The 20283-nt window shown below is 49.8% G+C and overlaps 1 protein-coding gene across 4 annotated transcripts in view; it reads left to right on the forward strand.

The window, feature by feature from the left end:
- The first annotated feature begins 1132 nt into the window (after positions 1 to 1132).
- The window catches only part of RASSF7 (Ras association domain family member 7), a 35136-nt gene continuing 15985 nt past the window's right edge, over positions 1133 to 20283 (forward strand). For 3 of the 4 annotated variants that reach the window (XM_075754839.1, XM_075754843.1, XM_075754844.1), the window contains exon 1: positions 17672 to 17776. The gene's annotated coding sequence lies outside the window, so the exon portion shown is untranslated. Of the gene's footprint in view, positions 1263 to 17671; positions 17777 to 20283 lie in introns of those variants that run through there. The other variant, XM_075754840.1, reaches the window with a different exon arrangement.

Here is a 20283-nt window from a genome sequence, read left to right on the forward strand (position 1 = left end):
GTCTTCTTTTGGGAGCTGGCTTGGTTGACTTCTGCTGGGGAGAATAAACGACAGGCAGCAGGGTTAGCAGAAACCAGGTATGCTTATGCCAGAGGCTCAGCATCTGCTCTGGATGTGGAGGATGTTATCCTGTGACTTCATCCTATGAGCAGGAATGAAATCCACATAGATGCCTGGGTTGGAGGGTCTAAGGGGCTCAAGGGGAGGAGCTCTGCCAGAACACCTGGGTCTCTGTTGTCATCCCTGTTGTCCGTCCCCCTACCACCACCACCACAGTGATTTGGAGGTCTCTCTTCAGTATCTACCCAGGCACCTAGACCTACCCCACCTTGGGAAGGAGCCTGGTGGGTCTAACTGTCCCCAGCTGTCGAAATGCCCTGGTTCCCACCACTGGCACTGAAGGAGCAAAGGTGATGGCTGCTTCTTTCACTCAGGTGTGCACCTTGGTAGCAGCCGCCCATGTTTTTGACCAGAGAAGCCAGCACCAAGGATGGTCTGTTTGCATTGTGCACCTGTGCTCACGAGGGCTTTAGGACTCTAGTTCTGGGCCCTGTCGAAAACAACTTGCAGGGCCCAGCTGTGAGAAAAAATGACCTTGTGACTACATCCAAGCCAGAAAACATCCCTGAAGCTGTGAGTTTGTGGGTCTGTGCCCACGCTGCATGGTCTGGGGCAGAGCTAGGCAGGTGGAAGAGGCTGCACCGGGCACACAAGGAGAACCCTGCCAGTGCTGGGGAAGCTTCATCGCTCCTGGGCAGAGGTGACCGGGGTGCTGGCTCTTCCCGGTGAGGTGACCATAGGGCTCTAGGCTGGAGCCGGGAGGTGGAGAGAGATAACATGCAGAAGAGGCCGGGCTTTTGAACTCGGTTTTGGCAGTCGGAGGGAAGAGCTCTTCTCCCTTCCCTTCTCCGCGGCTCTTTTGTTTTCCGCAGCCCGACAGAAGAGGCATCCAGTGAGCGGCAGGGGTGGGGGCAGAGCCCACCCGCACAAAGGCAGCTCTCCACGGGCTGTGTGACCGCTGTCACGCTTTTTCGCTCAAATAAACGCCGGCGGCGGATGACGTGGGGCTGGTGCTCCGCAGCCCCGGGGCTGATTGGTCCCAGCTCGGGTTTGAACGCCGAGGTGTCCTGGCAACGAGCAGCAGAGGAGCCAGACTTTCCCGTCCCCGCTCCGGCAGCGCGGCAGGGGAAGGGCAGGCGCCGCGGAGCGAGGAGCGGCGCAGGGGGACACCGGCCTTCCTCATCCTCCTCCTCCCCCTCCAGGTACCCCCGCGCGGTCCCGGCCCCGGCCCCGGCCCCGGAGTTGGGATGAGTTTCGCCCGTTTTGCACGGTGGGTGTCGAGCGGCCGGCGCTGACTTTGCATGTCTCAGCCGGCACCTGCGCTCCCGCACGGACACGGCAGCGGAGGAGCTTGTTTTTTTGGGGGGAGAGGGAATCACTGTTTTTTTGGGGGGGGTCTTGAAAGTGGCGGTTTAGTGGTGCTTGCAAGAAGGATGCTCAGGGAGAAGCTGTGCGGGGAGAGGGGAGTCAAGGGGCCTTCGGGCGCTTGTGTGGTCAGCTCTCTTGCCCCGAGAGCACAGAGCAGGTGGTTTCGGGTAGGTTTGGGGTTCGCCTGATGAATCAAGCTCAGGAAAGCCCTGCAGGGCACTTAGGGCTAGGAGCTGTGCTAGAAGAAGGTGGCTTAAATTGAAATTAAACAGCTTTTCCTGTTGATAGAGAGCTGTTCTGCCTTCCCCTCAGTGCGACCCACGTGCATGCCCATCGCCCTGGAGCCAGGGGGTGAGGAGGGAAGGGACCCCCAGGGCTCAGCCATGTGCAGGGAAGTGAGGGGCGTTGTGGGGGGCAGGGGTGTGCTGTAAAGAAAGGGCTTGTTCATCCATTTGGGAGATGGGAGCAGAGATGTGAGGAGCTGGCAGGGAGAGGATGCTTGCCTGCATGGGGAGGCAGCTCTCAGTGCAGGGTATTTTGCACCCACCAAAAGTGGCAGAGCCACACATGTGAAATCGTGTGCCAGCCATTTAATGACAGGGCAGGTTCAAGCTGTCCAAGATGAGAAACCCCCTCCACAGATTAACATCCATCCTGGAGGAGCCTCTTGTCTCAGTGCAGGTCACAAGCTTGCAGAAGGGCTGGCGTGTCACACATATTCAGCGGCACGCGTTGAAAAGCAGTGCCACGACTCAGAAAGGCCTTGATGCTGCAAGTGGGGGACAGAATGGGCTCGCAATGCCAAGGCCTTTTTGGCTCACAGCTTGTGTTATTTGTTAGGGCTCAGGCCTGGAGGCTGCCTGAACAAGCCTTTCCCATAGACCCGAAGGCACGAGGAGACTTGGAAATCTCTCCTAGCCTCATGCTTGTAGTAGAAGAGCAGTTCCTCAGCATCCCGGCAGCAAGCACAGGGACATCACAAAATGAGCAGAGAGTGTTTTGCTGACAGCATGTCAGGCAAAGCTGGAGCAGGAGGGGGGGGGTCCTTGGGCTGAGGGGGCATATTTGATTTGCCCCATCCCTGAAACAACATTTGGAGGCTTTGTCCAGAGATCCCTTGGGAGCACACCTGGTACAGGGCACATGCTTTGGCAAAGTGACTGCAGCCATCCAGCTGTTTCCCTCCACCCCCCAGCCAGATCACAGTTGGATCTGTCCCTGGAGTGGGGTGATGGAGCAGAGGAACCATCGCGAACCATTTTCCGTAAAGAGGCACAGAAACTTTGGGAGCAGGATGCGACAAGGGCTCCTCTGCCAAAGGAGTCCCCAGACCAATGGTGCAGCCACCAAGTGGCCTCATGATGGGAAGCAAACTGCTGGTTATTGCTGACCTGGATTTGCAGTGATGACTTGGAGGTGTAAGATTAGCACGGCCAGCCCATCCCAGGGCTGGAGAGGGGAGGATTAGAGAGAGGGAAAGGGTCATGCCTCTTACATAGATCATTCTTCACTGTTTAAACAGGAATATGTAGCACAAGTTGTCAGTTAAAAAAATAAATAAATAAATCCTGCATCATGCAGTGTTGCCAAAGTTTGCAATTTTAGGGAAAGTCTTACAGCAGTATAGGCTTTGCCTAGAAGACCCAGTTACTGGATCTGTAAGTATCAATGTTTTTGTATCTAAATAAAAGTTAAGGAAAAATATCTCTCCATGTAGTTAGAGGAGGTTTGACCTAGATGAACATGGAAATTTAGAATCCTACAGGTGAATGAGAAGAGTTGGGTATTTTAATTATTTTTTTCATCATGTTTTTAGAGCCAATTTTTAAAATTTGAAAACTTGGGACTGGGTGCTGCTGCTCCTACTTGGACCAACAGCTCTCCCTGCTCCAGTTCGTTCAAATGAGCCTTGTTTCTCTGAAGGGTTAAGTCAACTACATTCTTCAGGCTTTATTAAACCCATGAACAGTAATGTCAGTCTGAAACCCAAGAGAGAGGAAAACATACCCACACCTTGCACTCTATAAACAGGAATAAATTCAACTCTCTCTGTATCTCCTGAACAGTTCTGTTGAGGCAGTTTATGAACTGGGAGCACTAGCCCCAGTGAAGCAGGACTTTCCCAGATAGTCATTATGTAACTTGTCTTTCCTGGTGTTTTATGGAATAAACACTGCCTGTTGCTCGCTAATAGCATCTGCTTTTATTTGAGTGGGATCATATCTTATAACAATCCTTCTGCTCAGGTTGCAATGACCCCAGCAAGTAATCACTCCATGGCTGGTAGTAAATTCACTCCCAGATATTTAATGGTGCTATTTACTGTTGAGAATAAGAGCTACCAGTTTTAGGGCTGTAGTGATTAGGGTGGGTTGATGGGACACAAGGCAGTTGGGTAATTGCTAGCAATGAGCTAGTGAACTCCCAGGTAATTGCACCTTACAGGGAGAGGTGTGTTGTCATGGGCAGTGTTTTAAAGGCAAAGCTATGAGGTGTATAAAGAACAGTCATTGACTCCATATGACAGTGCTGAATCATGACCAGGAAATTATCCCTTCTCCTCACCAAGAAAAATAATGCTTGATCTGTTTTCTTTCATCTTGTTCTCTTAAAGAGACACTGTGGTAAGACTTGTGCACCTGTCAATCTGCGCCCCTTCCTTCTCTTCATACCCTTTAACCATTGTTGGAAGTAGAGATGCTCTGCTTCAGGACACCTACAAGTGTCCTGAAAATGGGTGTTGAGGGGAAGAAAGAGAAAGACAGACTCACTCACTGCCCCTACAAAGGCCCAGCATAGACCCAACCTCTGCTAGACACCTGGAAGTCCTATAGCAGAGGAGCCTGGGCAAAGCTCACTCACCAGAAGGCTTCAGCATAAGCTTAGATCTTTTCCATAGGCATGAGCCCCCAAGCAATCCTGGTTCATAGAAAAGCAGACATCATTAGCAAGGTTATTAAAGGGAGACATTAATTTTACTTTTAATGAATGTGGGATCCGCAGAAGTTCATGCGGTCACTCACTAGACCCTGTTGGCCCTTGGGCAACATTTCCCAAGTCCCAGCTATCTCCATGCGCATTTGGGCTCCTCAGGATATTACTCAGCCTGAGCATACACGGAACTGGTAGTCCTCACCTAGCCCTCGTGTCTGGGGCTGTCTCCAGCTCTGTATCACCTCAGCGCCTGCGGTCTCCAGCCTTGCCACTTTGTGTGTGTTTGCCCTGCACAGCTGTCAGTGGAGAAGTCAAAATTGCTTTGCCCTCCCTGCTGGAGGACTGGAGACTCAATTCCTCTAATTGCCACCTTCTCCTACCCCGGAAAGGAGTAATCCCCAAAGCAGTGATGACACTAGAGTCCTCTAATGCTTCTGGAGTCTTCATCAGCAGGTCCTGGAGGGCTTTGGGAAAGACGCTGTATGCGTTATATCTATTTTACAGCTGGGAGGGTGGAAGCAAAGCAGGGGGCAAAGCCTTGACACACAATGTCAGGAGGAGAGCAAATGGCAGGTTTAGGTATGAAGTCTCCCAGCAGAGCCAAGGGGCTGATAGTGTTGCTCTCACCTCACCCAAGGGAGCAGCTCGTCAGGTGGGTCTGATACTGGGAACGCTCTGGTTGAGTGGCTCGTTATCTGCTAGAGCCTTTTCATTTTGTCTGGTGATTAAGAGACAAAGATGGGGAGTGTGTCTCTTCTCTGTTTAAATGAGCTTTTCTTTCCCGATGTAATAAGGGAGAAAAATTGCAGCAAAACCAGCAAAACAATCTTCAGTACAAGACTGTTCCAGCAACGGGGAGAAAATGAGTAGTTTGTGGGCCCAGGACCACCCAGGAGAGGGGCTGCTCTTGGTCCAAGAATGATTTAAGGGTTTAGCAAGTCAGGAGTGCCGATGCTAAAGTTGTGGCAGGGTTATCAATATATTATGGATTTTGTGCAACTGGACCAGATATTTCCAGGTACAGGCTGACACAAACAACAGTGCTGGTCCAGGTTGCTGTAGCTCTATCGACATGCCTGGAGCTATTCTACCACTATGGTTAGCAATGAGAAAAGTAATTTAAGCTGTTCTCATTCCCCCCAGCCTGATCCAAGCACTCGCTCCTCCACCTTCTCCTTTGTCGGCTCAAGTGTTTCCCTGACTGTCTGATGCAGAGACACTGGGCTGGCAGAAAAAAACCCCATTTTCTCCCCTGAGGTTTTTCTACAGCTGGACCACTCCTTGATCCAGTTCTCTGCACGAAGAGTAGCATTGGTGCGATGGAGGGGGCAGCACAGGCTGACAGGCCACCACTGCCTGCTTTAACCAGTCCAAAATATCAGCTAGGATGAGAGGTCACAGATGGATCCTTTCCCTTCTCTTTCCTGTAGTGTTGTTAAAAGAAATGCATGCTGGTCATGGTTTTATTAAACACTGCCAGATGTTTAAAATTTTAGTTTAATCATTGGTCCAGGACCACTTGGTCAGGTGGCTGTGGCCGCAGGATTGCTGAGCTGAAGCAAATCCCTTGAAATATGCTCTCTGGTACCAAGATGAGCACCAGGCTTCACGATACCATTTTTGAACCTGAAGGTAATGAGGTACAGACAAAGATCAGAGCATGACATTCAAAGGCAGGAGCTGCTGAGTGTTGATCCTGGCTCTACTGCCAACTCATTTTGTCCTGGGGCAAATTATTTAGAGCTTTCCTTTGCTCTGCTCCCCTTCCATCCCCTTTCCAAAACCTTTGTCACATGAGGGTTGGGGAGAAGCTTGCAAAATGCCTGCTGAAGTGCTTTGAAGATGGAAAGCAGTGTGTGCAAATGATAAGTTGTATGGGCAATATAAACAAACCTTGCTATGCATCCCTCAGGCTAAATGAGGAAGGAGGAGGGGTTAACTGGTGGGTGGCACCCATCTCCTAATTACAAGGCCTATCTCCAGATCCCTGAGGGTGGTGAGGCACTGGAACAAGTTGCCCAGAGAAGTTGTGGATGTCCCCTCCCTGGAAGTGTTCAAGGCCAGGTTGGATGAGGCTTTGGGCAACCTGGTCTAGTGGAGGGTGTCCCTGCCCATGGCAGGGGGGTTGGAACTAGGTGATCTTTGAGGTCCATTCCAACCCAAACCACTCTATGGTTCTATGATCCCTTCAATGCAAAGCATCCTCTTGTCTGAAAAACAGCTGATATAGACACACCTGAGCAGAGGTAAGGGACGAAAAACTTGTCACATGAGTGAACTGAAGTGGCCAGAAATTTCCTTTGGGAGGAAGGGGTTGAGTGGTGGGGGCTGGCAGTGGGTTGCAGGTGGTCTATTGCACCACCTCCAGACCTACTGGTTCTGCTATATCTCTTCTAGCTTCTTGTCTGGTGACCTTTTCCAAGTGATTGCTATATAGTCTTGAGGGTCCCATAAGATCTAGGAAAGTCCTACCTGTAGTTGCTGTTAGACTCAATTTATCCTCTTTGACACCTGATTTTGGGGAGGAACCTCTAACATTTCAGCACTCTGTTGGTCTCACACCAGTTTGTCAACTCAAAAAGCAGCACAGCCCCAGAAGTTTAAAATTGAAGAAGTAAACTGTGGTTATGCTTTGCTTTCTGAACCTTTGCAGCATTTCTGGGTCATGCTTCTAATGTGTCTTTGCAACAGCGGGAGTTAAAACCTGATGGTACATGTGTATGTGCTAAGAAAAGTGAGATATCCATGTAATCAGCTACTGTTGAGGCGACAAGAAACACGTCAGATGCCGTGAGGACTGACAGATCTTCTGAGATCAGCCCCAGCCAGGTGTCTTGGTCCTCTTCCACAACACCTGTGGCTCTCTCCTCACTGCTGCCTCTTGCATTTCACACGCACTTATGACCTTACCCTAAATCTAAGTTATTCTTGCAGGCGTAGCACTCTCTGAAAAGCACCTGGGATAGGTTCGCAGCTCTTGTCCCTTGTTTTGGCTGAGTAGGCAGCAGTTTTCTGCACGGGCAGAGAAGGGCAGGTTTAGCAGCCTGGGACCAGGGAAAGTGGTTGCAATTTGCACTTCTGCCTTTGGTGCTTTGTAGCTTGGGCAAAAATCGGCTGGGACCATTTGCATGCATTGCATGAAGTACCTAAAAATGCAGGTTGATGTCTGTGTGCTATTTATTTTGCTTTTAAGCTCGTTCTGAGAATTTTGTTCTCTGAGAAATAGGAAGAAGTAACTTTTCTCTCTCCTTTTATTAGTCTTCTCCAGCCTGAAAGCTTCTGGGGTAGGAGATGTCCCCTTATGTGTGCAAGTGCATATTGAAGGCCCTGATCTCAGCTGGATACTTGTACTGAATCACACAAAACCAGCTCTAGAGCTGAGCAGCCCAAGATGCTCTTTAAGCCTTGCAGAGCTGCATGTAGTGGAGAGTATTTTTTCCCACTGAGCATTTGATTCCCACAGTGTTATGGGGAGAGGGGGATATCTGCACTGCCTCTGTTGCTCGCTGGGGCCGAGCAGCACCTGTTGGCAACTGGTCCTTCACCTTGGAAACCCCTGAGGGGTGCCAAATCTATCTGCTGGCTAGTTTCTCTCCTAGTCAGCATGTAACAGCCTGGGAGATTATTGACCCCACCCATGCCGTTTGCCAGACAGATGTTAGTGATGGATATATCTGCTCTCAGATTAAAAAGCTGTTTAAAATGCATCCCCAGCCAGCTGTGGCCCTCTGCCCTGTTAGCTTTCAAGCGCTCTCTTGAAGAAATCCTCTTTCAGCCCTACCCTTTCCTACAGTCTTCTCCTGCTGTTTTCTGCCTGGCAAAGCCCCAGCAGCAGCCCCTGAGAAACGTGGCATGTGTAGTGGAAACGACTTTGGCTGACTGGGATGCTTTTGCAGGGATCCCAGGTGCTGTACGCAGTACAGTGGGGAGAAGACGCCTCCAGATGGAAGTTAGAGATCTCCTCCTCCTCCCTTTTTTTTTTTCTCCCAGATCCAGCAGTTCAGTGGTTGTGTCAGCATAACTTGGTGGTGTGGGGATAGGGAGGAGCTGGAGCCTCTGTAGCATCCAGCAAAAGTCTCACGTTGCTTTCAGTCACCCATTGCAGGCACCTATTTATGTCTCATGGCTATAGAGGGAGAAAAGGAGCTGCATGGGGAAGACACCACAGGACAACTCCTTCAGAGGGAGGGTGCATGCTTTCTCCTCTGCTTTGGACATTTGTATGCCAGCTTGCCCTGCCCCAATGTCTCTGCATGGGCAAACTCTCCCTTGGCGTGGATTTTCCTGCCTTTCCCCAGAAACCCTGAGAGCTAACCATCCCTGGGCTGCCTTTCCAGGGCTTTCCATCCTGCCAGAGACTGTAACCACATGGGCTGTGGTGCAGGTCTCATTCCTTCCCTGGGTTTGCCCTGCAATGGTGGCAGCAAGGATGTGCTGGTCCCTGTGGTCAAACTATAGGCTGGTAGGCTGCCCATTTGCCTAGGAAGATTTAAAAGTCTAAGAGCAATAGTGCCCCCCAAAAATACCTCCTCCTTTGGTAGGAGATCTGAGTGAGAAATTCTGGCTCAGAGCTGATGTTGCGCTGGGACAGGGATGCTGGGATGGCAGTGTTAGTGGAAGATGGCTCTGCCTGTGTTACTAGTGGTGGTGGAGGGGAAATCATTAACCCAGAAAAGGAACATACAAATTATATGTGTTCAGTAGATAGATAAATCATTACTTCTACCAGCACTGTAAATTAAGCCATTTCTCCCCACTTCCTCCCAAATTTTACCAGCCTAAACTGGAATTTTCTGTACAATATTTTTTCCCTATTAAGCTTTTAAGGAACTATATTTTCAAGCAGCCAATGACTTCTTTTTTTCTAAAAATCTCAATTTTCCCCTCAAGTCAACTCAAAACACCTGTCTCTTGGAAAACTAGGCCCCTTTAAGATGTCTCAGGCTGCTTTGAATCACTGATTGCTTCTGAATAGGCAGGCCAAATGTTTTATCACTTCAAACTCCCATAGCAATGCAAATCTATACAGCTGAGAAGCCTCTTTCCGTGCATGGGGGTGATGGTTATAGATAAGGATTAAAAATGGAAACAAATTCAGCCCAGGGGAGGTGCTCTTTGTTCCTTCCTGCCCTCAGTGGAGTTGCCAGGGCTACATTTGTTCCCCTGCATCTTTTTTGGATGGGATCCAGCACCCCTTGAATGCAAAGGCAAGAGGTACCGTGGTTGGAGAGAGCTGGATGAGGTCCTAGGTACATACATATTTCATTGCCCTTGCCAAGCTCTGTATTGTCTCCTCTCTCTGGTTTCATAAAGGTGGTGTTTTCTAAAACTTCCCCTTGTTGAGGGTGATGCACTCGAGGCTTCGCCCATTCTAAGGCTTCTGGCTGTTCAGTTGTTTTCCACTTTCTCTGGATGCCAGCCAGTCGTATTTCCCATGCCTGGTGGCAAAAGGGGTGATGCTTGGTAGGAAAAGCAGGACCTGCCGGAGAGCCATTTGGAGGTGCCAACATCTGCCACGTCCTCCTCGGTGCTGCTGTGTGTGTGTTTGGGGCTGTGCTGGTTCACGCAAGGTGCAGGAGATGAGCAGCACTGTGCAGAGCCTCACTGGTGCTGGGTTGCCCCTGACTTCTTTAACTAACCCACAGCCTGAAGGCAAACTTTGACTGTTAAGAGGTGGAAAATCTCGCTGAGCCAGGACAGTCTAAATCCTTCTTTTTGCTTAGGTTGCCTGTTATTAGAGCTGCCTGCCGTGTGCTGCGTACGGCTGCACTCAAAAATTGCCAAGAGCTCAGCATTATGGAAGCAAAAGCCAATTTACTGACTTTCCAATAGAAAGGAAGATACATGCTGAATGTGCATCTGTTGGATGATATTTCTATTTCAGGCATGCTGCTAACATACAGATGGAAAAGCAACTTTGTTTGCATGATTTATGTAGTTACTAGAAAACCTTGGGCTAAGACTACAGTGATACTTTGTAGGCACTGGGTACCATTTATTCTTAGCACAGTAGGTAATAAAATCCTTTTTCTCTCTGGCTTTCCAAGTGAATTCTGGTTGACTGAGATACATTACCTAACCTACTCAAGTACTCTGGACATGGAGAGCAAATAAAGTATCCTGACAAATCATATCTTCATGTAAAATCGATAGCTAATAAAAAATCAGTCCCTTGAGGATAATAGCAATTTATCTTTAAAATTAAAAGAAAAACTTCAAAATTTTGTCAAAGAGAAAAAAACAAACCACTCTGCTCCTCTTTATTTAGGCATTATTCTTTCTGTGTTTCAGGTGCATATAGGACCCACTTAGGACTTGAAATAAGTAAGGATAAACTATTGTTTTCCTGCAGGAGTTTAGGTCTCTAGTGATGGGTTCCAACCCAGGTGTAACTATCTTGCTGAAATGGGGTCTTCGTGCATAAACCTGTCTTCCTAGCTGGAGGAAAAATAGAAAAAAAGATAGGTTTGAGTATAAAAATAACACAGGGCAATTAGAAACTAGAGAACTTGTCTGTCCTTTGCAGGCTTTTGTCTAGAGGTGGTCTTGGACGTCCAAGTCTGTCTGATGCCTGGCACCAGCAACTGTCGGAGGGCCAAGGCCGTAGGAGAGGATTCTGGTTTTGGTGGTGTGAGAGGACTGTGAGGCTGGAGATGTGAGGCTGGCTGTGTGTAATGTGGGGGTTTCTGAGAACACGGGTTGGCAGGTGGCTTCTGAGGCATGGTGTTGGAAAAGCAATTTAGGACCAATGTGAATGGCCCAGGTAGAGAGCAGGAAAAGGTATCCCAAAGGGCAGAAGCCATGCTCCTCTCCAGGCTCAGGTGCCCTCCCAGTGCAAAACTGGGAGCCCACACAGGGAAGGAGGCAGAAAGGCTGCAGCAAGAACCGGAAAAACCAGCTCACTCCAGCTCGGGATTCACATTACTCACACTGGTTTAAAACAGGTCACGTTTGCTTTGGTTTCAAGGCAGAGATGGCCGAACTGCCTAAAGACTGTTTTCAGCCCAGCTTAGAGCAGGTCCAGGCTCCCGCATGCCTGTTGCTGTGTCACTGCCTCCCCCGCTCTCCTAACCCATCACCAGTGCAAGGTCTTATTGGGGGGGTTAAGTCTTTCTTAAGCAAAGGCTGGGCTAGGGGCATGTTCCCCAGCCCATCTGAGGGCTGGTAACCAGGAGCAGTGGGATTGCATCTGGACGCTCGCACCTCCTGACCTGCAACAGGCTTTGAAGAAGCTCACCCAGCAAGTTTGCTGGTTGAAGCTGGATGGGAGTCAGCTTCTGGGGATGCTCCTCATTGGAAAGAGTTTTCTGTCTTCCCCAGCTGCCATTGCAGGTGAGAAGCTCATGGCAGTGGCGCAAGTTGAAGCTGCCCTACTGCAGGTCTCATCCATGCTAGCACTGGCACTGGCTGCACCACACTTCTCCTTCCCATCAGAAGCTGGGCCAGATGGGTCAGCCCCATATTATTTATCAGGTTATTATGGGTATGAGTAGCAGAGGTGAAACCACACTCTCCTTGGGAAGAAGGAGGAAAAAAGAAGTTAACAGAATTAGAAATCGGATTATCTCAGGCTGATGGCTGCATCTGCTTATTAGGCAGCAATAACAATAATTTACCTTTGAATTGCAATAATTCATCGTAACACTTCCCTCATGAATCCTCGCTACTATTCTCACCCTTCTTGTCTGGGGATCTGAAAGCACTTCGTAAACATTAATAAATTATTCCTCCACACCCTTGCAAGCAAAGTAAACATTATTCCCGTTTTGCAGCTAGGGAAGCTGAGCTCACTTAAGGAGATAGATAGTAACTGAGCAGGGATGCAGGAGCCCAGAGAACAGGTCCCTACCCCAGTTTCTACCACAAGCACCTTTCTGCAGAGAGCTCTGCAGCAGGGGTATTGGGACATAATCCAGGGTAATTCAGACCCTCAGCCATGCACACTTCTAAAAGGTGTGCTTACCACCTTTTTCAGGTAGCAGGAAAGATGAGGGCAGCTCCTGCGTTCTGTGACAACGGTGCTCTTCACTATCTCATCGCCTTTAAGCCTCCACCACAGGGACCAGGCACCTGCCAGTGTGAAGCACCTGTCATTATTCACAGTAGGACTCTCCCTTTTTTAATGACTATGTTAATGATCCTAATCTTTTGGTGTGAGCGTGGTTAATCCCACAGCTCTCAGGACTGGCAGTTTAGAAACTTCTCTTCTCCTGCCTCCTCACACCTCACTTTGCATCCTAACCTAACGCTCCAGCACTGGGATGAGCTGGTGGGACTTGTGCAAAGCAGAAGACACCAACCCCTGTACTGGCTTGGAAATTGGGCTGCTGTGAGTAACAGGACACAAGAGTAACAAATCAAGCCATCCGTCTCCAACCTCTTAGCTTGGGGATGTGACATGCGTAGTACCATCCCAAAACAAGGTGTTTGAAGTTAAACCTGCGCTCAAGTGCTTTGATGGACCTTGGTCCTTGGGGAAGGAGGAGTCTGGCATCATGGATGCAGTGTGTGACAAAGATGTAAATTAAGGGGAGGATGTCCTCTGAAAATAATGAGCCTTGGCAGCAGAGCGGGGGACGAGACACTGAAGGTCCACGCGCAGCCAGTGGTAGCCTGTTGGGAGAGCTTTTTGGTTTGGGTGGGGGTTTTGGGTTTTTGGGGGTTTTTGGTTTTTTTTCAGGAACCAACAGTTGACTTTTGGAAGCCAAATGGATGCCAGCATCAGAGTGGGAGGAGGGTCATGTTTCATAGACAAGTCATGGTGGATTGAATGTAAATGAGTCTGCAGCGTGATGGACAAATGGGATCAGTGCCAGGAACCCTGGCTCCTGCTGGGGGATGGATTAGTAACAGGTACTGGTGCGTTTGCACACAGGGAGGGGATGAATGGCAAGGCAGGGAGGTTTCCAGCATTGCCCTGCCTGTAGCACCACAAGAAAGAGACATCTTCAGGCTCAAAGAAGAGAGGTCAAGCCTAGATAAACATCAGCTTGGTCCCCCATCAGAGAGTCACTGAGGCATGAAGAAAAACTTTAACAGCTGCAATGCTGCTTTTGAACCTCCTGGTAAAAGGGAGGGTCAAGGGGTCAAAACTTTCAATGCCTCTGGGAAGGAGAGGACTTTTCCCGGCAAGCCTTTGAAAAACCCAAACTAAATTAGCATGACCACACTGCTAAATGCTTGGGAAACCCAGACAGCTTGGGTCACAGGCTCCCCCAGCAGCAGAGTGGCAAAGAGCTCTTGCATACCCATACTCAACAGCCATAATTAATGGGGCTATTTCCTAGGTGAAAGGCAGATCTTGAGAATCCTACCCAGGACCTGGATGGGAAATAAAAGTTTGTGGGACGTGCCCTGGGCATCCTTTCTCATCCCAACACTGTTGCCCTTTCCCCTTTCTATTTCTTCCATCCATTTTCTTTCTTCGCTTCCATCTACCATTGTTTCGGCTGTTTCTGCTCCCCTGTTCCGGGTGTCATGGCTCAATTCCCAGTTGAAGTGGGGAATGGCAATGAAGCTGCAATGACCCAGCTATACTCTCCCCTGGGGATGCTGGATGGGACTGCAGCCCTTTTTTTCTACTTTTTATTGCAAAAAGGGGTAAGCAAGAGCCCTGCTCCTCATTTTAAGTTCTTCACTTCCACTTTGAACATAGATTTTGGTGGATTTGGACCGTTTGCAGGAGCCATTCTAGCAAAGAGCAGGTTTCTGGAGGATGTAGGGACCTGAGATTTCTGGCTCTGACCTCATCGTGGGTTTTTACAATACTGTCTTTCCACTTGGCTTCCATTCGTCTGCGCTGCGAGTTTCCTGGGTACCACTTTTCACAAGACCCTTTGCAGGTCATCTCCCTTCACAGCTCCCACCAGCATAGGTGTGGTAAGCAGATAGACACACGCAGACATTGCAACTGCTGTTAGTGTTTTCAGGGAAAAGTGCTGTATGCCTATGAGGTGCAATCCAAATACATAAGACGACCAATGTAGACAAAAAGTTTACTGTCTAGGGCTGCAATCTTGCAGGCTGCTGTTGAGCATCCCCATTCCTATTGCAGCCACAGGAGACAAGCGGTCAGCAACTTTTGCAGGTTTGATGCAGAAACAGAGTGAATACTTCATTGAATAAAACAGGATGGCAAGAAATATGTCAAGTTCCAGAGGCCAGAAGGCCTGCCCTTGAAGGACAACAGCTGGTCTTCCCACCAGACCAAGGTCTCTCCTTCCTGCAAGCCCTAACCCAAGCAGGGCTGTGGGTGGGAATGGTGGGGTGCGGTCTATGGTACGCTGGCAGTCAGCTGCAGTGGCTCTGTGGTGCTGAGCCCCGATTCAGCTTTTCTATGATGCTGCAACATCTTTTCTTTATCATGTCTCTTGTTGTCCTAGAAACAGAGGAAAAAAATTCTTCTAGACAAGCCCTTTTGTTACACTCAAGGCAGCATCTTCTGTCTCTTAGCAAAACAGTGTATGGTTGCATAATAAAACCCTGGCCAGAAAAACAACGGTGGGTTCAAAACCTTCCAAAGAAACTTGGAAAAACTTCATACCCTCCAAACTTTCCCAAAGTCCTAACAGGGCTGAAAGGGTTAATAGGCATTTCCCAACCCTGCTACAAGTATATGTTGAGCAACAGGAGCCAGTACTCCTGTATATATACATATATATAAAAAATATAAATTTTATCTATATTTATGTTTTTATAATTATATATTATCATTATTTATATATATGTCCTCACTTTTGGCTTTGAATTACAGCTCTTGAAGTAGGGAGGGTCTGCTGGAAGAGAAAGTCAACAAGCCATATGGTACTGGCCACTTTTCCCTCCTGGTGCCAGGGCTCCCCTGGAAATGCCTGAATTTTGGGGGCCATTGTCTGTATTTGAGAGGGACGCTCAGAGCCAAAACCCAACAGCTCTGCAGATTCCGGTGCCTCAAATACCTATTTGCCCCTCATCTCCCACGCTGACCATGCAGTGCAATGTTGTAGCATGGGCTAATGCTACTGTGCTTGAGCTGGCTTGGATGGCCATCTCAGTGGAGATGTGCTCCATTAAGAGAGGCTATAGCTGGTCACCAAGTGATGACCTGCTGCTACCGCACGGTATGTTTGTACTCATGAGGGCTTTTTTTGTGCAAACGTATTCTGTATCTTAAGAACCCTCAGAGCAAGTAGTTGCACTCCTGAGCACATCAGCAAGACAGCATCATCTTCTCTGGGGAAACTCAGATAGGGTTACTATCTCATCTGCAAATAGGAAGGTGGCTGGAGAGACCAAAGGGCCTGCTTGGTTATAATTCAACTGCTCAAGATGCTGAGATAGCTCCACTCTCCTCCTGAAAGCAGTTTGGCTGCTCAGTGTACAACGAGCACGTGACTTTTCAAAACTTTAAGACACACCTTAAGAAAACCCAGCGAGGAAGCAGAGAACACAAACCCAGAAATCAAGTCAGTCACTATTCCTAGGTCAGTTCCCTGAAGAAGTCCGCGGCACCACAGGAACTTCTGAGTTTCAGGAATAAATCTGGAGGTGGGCTGAGACACTGCAAGGGTTGGAGGAGGTGGTCCATGAGTAGCTGGATTCGAAGAGCTCACCAATATGAAACTATCTTCTGGAGACTTTCATCCATCTCTGTTGATGGAAGGCGTGGAGAACTCTTTGTAGGGTGAGGGATCAAGGCATCACACAGACATGCAGGTGCAGAGTTAGAAGTTTGTTTATTTTTTGCAGTAATAGCTTTATCTTTACAAGTGAAAAGAGATTTCCTATCTTTTTACAAGCTGCTAAAGGTAGAAAGATTTAAAACTCAAAATCTTTTTATTAAAAGAAAGACAACCATCCTCACTAGTGGCAAACAAACCTCTGCTCAGCTTGTGTCCGATTGGGATCTCAGACGAGTATCCAAGCTAATAAATAAGATATGTATCTCCTGAGAACAGCTTTTGTTTTTTTTTTTTTTTTTTTATATAGATCTTTGTTCTTCCTGTGCTATAAGGTCTCCAGGGCATGGCCCGTGTTACGGAATGCCAGATGTATTATCTGATTTTAGAAGAACATAATTATGAGGAATATGTCAGAACAACAGAAAACTTAATTTAAAAACCCAATTAAAGCTGCCGAATGACAGCTACATAGTCGTGTGTTGCATCACCTCCTAATCCCAGCAGCTCAGATGTGGAGAAGCGAGTAGTTAAGGATGTTGTAAACCTGATGAGGTCCACACGAGATGGGGATTTTTCTGACTATAAGTAAAAATTAATGCACATTTTGTGATGGAGCAGCAGCCCTGAGATCTGTTTTAGAGCAGCCACCTCAGGACCCGTGGTCTGATGGGTGGGTTATCCTTTCTCAAGAAATATGAAGGTAACTGTGTCCACACCGCTGCAGGAGGTGCTTGGCTCTGGGGTTGCACCAGCATGGGCATGGCTGCAGCACTCTTGCTGGTGGAGACCACCAGGATGGGACCACCACAGCCATGGGACCACCACAGCCATGCACATTGCTTGGCAGGCCATGGAGGAAGGGCATTGGCGTGTGAGGTGGGAGGAGCTTTTGGGTGGGTTTTTGGGGGGAGCTAGAATGGGAAAATCAGGCGGAGGGCGGAGGTGAGGAGTTTCCAAAGCCTCCGGCGTGGCAGCAGGCACCTGCTTCTTCCCAAACCGGCTGAACCTGTCTCCCTCCCGTCACCTCTCTGTGGTTTTAGGGCACAGGGCCAGGCCGGCGGGCACGGGGCGCGGGGGCTGCGCCCACCTCCTGGGCCAAGCCAAGCTCTTCCTCTCCAAAAAGGGGTTGTTTCCCCGGTCCCACTCCTGACCTGCTGGAGCAGGTGGAGGTCTGGACCCTGCTCTCAGAGTGGGCTGAGATACGGCTGGGCACTTCCAGCCAGGAACAAGCCCGCCTGCATGGCCCCGTGGCACTGGGGATGGACAACTTCAGCGTGGTTCTGTTGGGTTTTTTTTAAAAAAAGGGAGAATTTAAGACTTCTTTTAAGAAACATGATAATGATTTAAGACTTAAAAAAAAGAAAGCATTTAAGACCTTTTTTAAAAAATAAAAAGATAATTTAATACTTTTTTTTAAGTTTTTTTTTAAAGACTGGTTTTTTAAAAGGAGAATTTAAGACTTTTTTAAAAAAGAAGTTGTTTCTTTTAAAAAAAGAATTTAGGACTTTTTTTAAAAAGGAGACTTTGAGACTCCTTTTTTTTAAAAAAAAACCGAGGCGCCTGTAAGACTTCGGGGCTCTCGGCGGGGGGGGAGGGGCGGTGCTCACCTGGCGGGGGGCGGGGCTGGAGGGGGCGGGCCGGAGGAGGGGGCGGGGCGGCGGGGCTGCAGGTCGCAGCGGTTCCGTGCCGCGGAGCGGAGCGGCCGCCGCTGGAGAGAGGAGCTGGAGACGCTGCCGGGGCCGGGCCGGTGGCAGGTGAGTGCGCACCGGTGCGGTGGGGCCGGGTCTCCCCTCCCCTCCCCTCCCCTCCCGCTGAGGGGCCGCCGCCTCTTTGTAGCACCGCGGCGCAGCCCTGCCCGCAGCCGGGCCGGCACCCCCGGGAGCTGCCCGCGGGAGGGTGGCTGCTGCGGCGGCGAGGCCGCTGGCCCCGGGTCTCTCCGGAGTCAGCCGCTCCCGGGGCAGCCGGCAGCGGGCGATAACCCCATTATTGTGGGGCTCTGAGAGTGCAATGACCCGCCCGGGCTTATGGAGTGGGGCATGGATGGCAAAGAGGTGACTTGGGGGCAGAGTGCCTGCAGAAACCTCAAAGCTTTTAACGAGAACCCAGGCTGGGATGGCTGGGAGTGCCTTTTGGCAAGACCCTGAGCCCCTTTGCCACCTGCCCGGTGCCCTGGTTGGTGGAACACTGGGTGGCTTTGCCTCCCACCTGCTTGGGACACCAGGAGCTGGAACCAGCATCCCCAGCAGCTCCTGCCACCAGCATGGGACCCGAGTCTCACTTGAAGGAGCTGCATCGCTGTCCCACTTAGCACTGAAAATGCTGGCCAGAGCCCACAGCAGAAGAGCCACTGAGGTGGTGTGGGGTTTCAGCTACCCATGTCAGGAGCTTTTCCTATCATGATCTTCATGGATAGGCAAGGCTGGCTGTCCTTCCCTTCAGGGATGTCTCTGGCTCCCCAAGGAGAGGGGTTAAATTCCTCGATAAGAGCCTGGCTCCTTGCTGCATACTTCTGATGCCTTCTTTGAACTCTGCCACCAGGTTGTTTCGTAACTCCACTTGTGGCCTGCCACGGGTAGGAGAGCAAACTCCTCTCCCTGGCTTTTCCCTGTCCTGTGACAGCACTTTGTAATTGTGTGTCAAAAACTCAATTGCAGGTTAAAACCCAAATGTGGGTTTGAGGGTGGTATTGCATGGAGGAAGGGGTCACGGCCATGCACCTCTCACTCAAACAGAGCAGCTGCCTCCAGCACAGCCTGTGGCACTCCCCTCAGGATAGATGGTTTCAAGAGAAATTAGGAAGAGGCAGGTGGAAATGGGTGAGAAATGATCCAAAAAGGCAAGACGGGAGCTTTGGCTGCTCCTTGCAGTAAGCCAGGGCCAACTCCCAGGGATGCTGGTGCTAACGGCGCGCTTACGGGCCCTGGCTCAGTGCTCTGCTGAGACTTGCCAGGCAGGCGCCGGGCCTCGGGAACATGTGGCAGCACGAATGCCAGAGCTCAGCTGTCAGATGGCAGGGCGCTGGATCTGGCCGGGATGGGGCAGCAATGCTGCACACACCTGTCCGCTCACCTTGCGGGGTAGCTGTGTGGGGTCGTGCTCCTCATGCAGCAGGAACTGCAGCTCTTCTTAAGAAGAAGAGAGCAAATGTGTGTGAGCACATGCTGTGTCTGCAGTGGTTATGAGCGGGAAGCATAGCTGATTGCTGCTTACCTTCCTTACCGAGCAGTGTCTGCTTGGGAAGGGGGTATGCTCTGCCTTCTGCTGGTGCTGCTGGAATGCCAGGAATCCTCCCGCATCCCGGTTATCTGCCAGGAGAGCCTGAGCACAGTGCCTGGCCTCCCCCTCAGCATAGCCCCCCTGGCTTCCCCACGCCCTCTTGAAAGAAATAGCATGGAAATTGAGAAGCCCCCCCAAGTGCGTACACCTTCCTAAAGCCTTTCTTCTACCTTCTCATAGAAAGCTGTGAGTCCAGGGAATGTGGCTTGCAGTGCCTGTGGCTGCCCGGCACCCTGCAGCATTAAGCACTGCGGGTCTGGGTGTCCTGCACTCTGAAATTTGCTAGCAAGGGGATGCTGGTAGCTCTAAAAAAACGCTCTGCAAACGAGTGCGAGAGATGTGGGAGTTGGCTCTGCCTAGGGCTTGAAGGGGAGGACCTAAGCAACAGTCTGACCCTAAGATAGTAAAACAACTTATGAACTAAGTCTGATCTATTTTAAATTTTCTTTTTTTTTTTTTTTTTTTTGTCCCCTTATACTTAAGAAAAGTTAGTTACGGCTGTGCTCAGGTGCTTGGTAGCTTTGGATACCCGCAGGCCCCAGCTGGGGAGCTTGCCAGGCTTGACCGAACCTTTTGGCAGCAGGTGGCGGTCGGCCGAAGCAGTGTGGCAATGGCCGGTCTGAATCATCCCGGGGTGCTCCCTTCCCTGGTCTTTGAAATATGACTTGGCCAAACAAGGTAGCATTGGTGTAGTTGCTGAAGATATAGGGATTTCCTGTGCCAGGGCAAATAGAGGAGCTTCTGTGCCAAAGTATTTTGGGGATTGGTTGTAAAATGGGGCTGGGTGGAAGGTGGTCTGCTCCATGTTGTCCACCTCTATTTAGGAGATGTGTGTCATGGTTGCCTTTACTGTTGCCATGTGCTGCAGAGAAATATTGCCTGAGTACATCTGCTAGGGTCCCCACTGGTTCATCTCAAAATATTTTTCAATGTCTCTCTGACCTGTCCCATTTGTGTCTTCTGCTATGGGGAAAAACCTCCAGTG

This window comes from Balearica regulorum, chromosome 5 (genome assembly GCF_011004875.1).
Source record: "Balearica regulorum gibbericeps isolate bBalReg1 chromosome 5, bBalReg1.pri, whole genome shotgun sequence".
Taxonomy (NCBI): Eukaryota; Metazoa; Chordata; class Aves; order Gruiformes; family Gruidae; genus Balearica; species Balearica regulorum.